General features: G+C 43.2%; 1 pseudogene; it reads right to left on the bottom strand.

Annotated features, from left to right (window-relative positions):
* Positions 1–1353: 1353 nt before the first annotated feature.
* Positions 1354–1464, bottom strand: LOC120925144 (annotated as a pseudogene).
* Between the last annotated feature and the right edge of the window lie 1502 nt (positions 1465–2966).

Raw genomic sequence — 2966 nt, 5'->3', positions numbered from 1 at the left:
ACCCAAAACTGTAATTTTAGTGAAGTATAACTTTTTACTTCTTTGGTTAGCAGATGTGCACCCACACTTCCACATGGAGTTGACCTATGCAAATAGAGGCGTCTCTCTCCTTTTTCAGCACTTGTACCACCTAGAAACAGCAGGAAGAAATCACAATTTGTCAATGGAATCAAAAGATGTGTTCAGTAAGCAGCTTCCCTGCTGCTTACTGAACACAGAGGTTGCCTGCTAAGCACAGGCACCATTCAGAGATCACCTTGCGTAAATTGACAGTGCTATATTTTTTTTTCGAAAGCCCATGGCGTATGAAACACACTCAAAAAACTTCACCCGGTGCCAAAAAAATGTGCACAACATAAAGCGGTGACACAAAAACGTGCAACGGGTGTACACAAGACCTCTAAAATCAGAGGGCCTTGCCCTGAATTCCCCGGGGCGATGGGTTCCTGACAGGGAAAAAGGGTACTTACACTTTGGTCCGTCTGGCCGAAACCAGACGGACCCCATTCTCTGGAGGGTCTGCTGAAACAGACTCACCCAAGTACTAGGTGGGGCTCCCCCAAAGGAAGACCCCATGAGAGAGGGCGAACTAAGCCAGAAGGCCATGTCCGCCCCCCTCCTAAGACTTTCAGGGCAGGCACGAGAACCTACACACAGTCACACAGTGCAAACCGTGTACAAAAAAAATTACAAAAACGTGACACACAAAGGAATAAATGAAATAAAGTGGGGAAAGGGATAGTGAAGAGGAGAGTGAAAGGTGGCCATTGTGCAATACAATGGCCAGGCCCTCCGGCCAAGAATAAAATATTCCTCCGGTCCCAGCCAAAAGGCCCAGCCCAGGAGGCAGATGCTAAAAAAGCATGTTCTGGTGCAGTGACCGTGGTGCCATTAAATCAATGTGACCCTCACTCACAGTGATCGTAAGGCACCCCTGGACTGCCACTCCAGGGTCACATACACCATAGGCTCACTAGTCCCATATCTGACCCCCCCGACCGGTCAGTGAAGCCCTCCGTTCCTGCCGGATAGAGAACCCTTCAAGGTTTTCTCATGGAGAGCTGCCCCCTTGATAGCAGCCTCCACTGATACTAGCCTTTCCAGGCCCCCAACAACCCGGCGGATTTGCATTGCGCCACCCAGCTCCTCCACTAGATCACCGACAGGGACAGCACTTACACCGACCAGCCAGAAGGCCGGACTAAGACTCGGCAAAAAGACCAGACCCAGTGCAGCCACCCATCCTCACCAGGAACACCCTTCTGGACAGCTCGGACTCAGCCCTGCTGACGTCAACTAAGGGCGTCCAGACACTGACACTGCCGAAACCATCCTTCCAGGTGCTACGACACTATTGGATTTGCATGTGTCCTCCCCACACTCTGGAGTAACAACAGCGCCTCCTTTGGCAACTGATAAGAACAGATACTACACTTGATCTTAGCCAAAAGGCCGAGAAGCGGTGCTATATAAGTACCTAAAATAAATAAATAACAAGGTGGGGAGGCAGGACGGTGATATCACACTTTTCACCTCATCCAATCAGAGAATGCTTTGCATTCATTGAGAAAAAGCAAAGCATTCTCTGAATGGCACCTGTGCCAAGCAGCCGATCTCCTGTGTTCACAATGCAGCAGATTAGCCGCTCGGCAGGGACCTGAAAGCTAATGAATATCACTGGAGTAGTGGTGCTTGGTACAGTGATTTACAGTTTCCACAGGGATCCCACAGGTATGTTATATGCATAGTTACATTGGTTCCAGCTTGACCAATTTAGGTATGTAGAAATATCTATAGCTGGAATTCTTTAAATGATCAACCCAGCATTGCTAGAAACAGTATTGCCAGACTCTGGAATGCAACTGTATCGAATGTAATTGCACTCCAGGGTGTAGGATGCTAATTATTCTCATCAGCTAGTAAAAGTATAGTCTTACTTCTAAATGAATCACTTAAAGCGGAGGTTCACCCAAATAACATTTTTCTCAGAACAACTTCTTTATTAAAAATGTTATTTGGGTGAACCTCCGCTTTAAAAAAAAAACAATTGCAACACAAGCTTTTACGAAAGACAAAGGGATCTATGTAAACAATCAAATAAACTTTGGTGTGCTTTGAGCCATCAAGTACACCTTGTTTTAGGTGTTCTGGGAATTTTTGAAGACACATTGGGGTTGGTTTACTAAAACTGTAGTGCAAAATCTTGTGCAGCTCTGCAAAGAAACCAACCAGCTTCCAGGTTTATTGTTATCAAGGTGTATCTAAACAAGCTGAAGGGCTACCATGCACAGCTGCACCAGAATTTTCACTCTCTGGTTTTAGTAAATCAAACCCACTGTTTACCAGGTGAGTAAAGCTGACTGTAGTGCAATCATTTTCCTGACATAAATAAAAAATATATATATAAAATTTACTAGAATAACAAAAGAATAGTATCTACACAAAGACCCATAGCGGCTGAATTACTTAAGTAATAGAGATTGCAAAGTAAATGTTCACTGAGTTTAGTAAATAAGGTTAAGTTGTGATTAGTTTGAATACCCCATCACATTAAGGGGAAATTAAAGAATGGCATTTTTTTCTTATATGATTGGATAATTGAAGTGTACAAAACGGTATTTACTAAGCTCAGTGAACATTCACTTTAGTAATTACCCCATTGTCCACATTGTTTAGAGTTCACTTAAACTTCTGCCCATTCTTTGAGTCATATAAAGATGTCTCTTGTATGTGGAGCTGCCTTTCTCTGGGTCCCTTGTAAAGAAACTATATATGATTAAAGTTTTTTTTAAATATTAGGTTAGATTTTCTTTTTGCACATGGGAATTTAACCTTCCTACATTCCAGGAAACAGCTTAGCTACATTACGTTCTTTGTGTAGTGCACATGTAGGCAAACAGACAAGAAATAGACAGACAATTTAGTATTGGAAATACAGTATCTAATTTATAATGCTAAGAAAAATA

Source organism: Rana temporaria, chromosome 1, assembly GCF_905171775.1.
Source record: "Rana temporaria chromosome 1, aRanTem1.1, whole genome shotgun sequence".
Classification (NCBI taxonomy): Eukaryota; Metazoa; Chordata; class Amphibia; order Anura; family Ranidae; genus Rana; species Rana temporaria.
The sequence above is the reverse complement of the archived record's forward strand: the minus strand, read 5'-3'. Positions and strand labels throughout refer to the sequence as shown.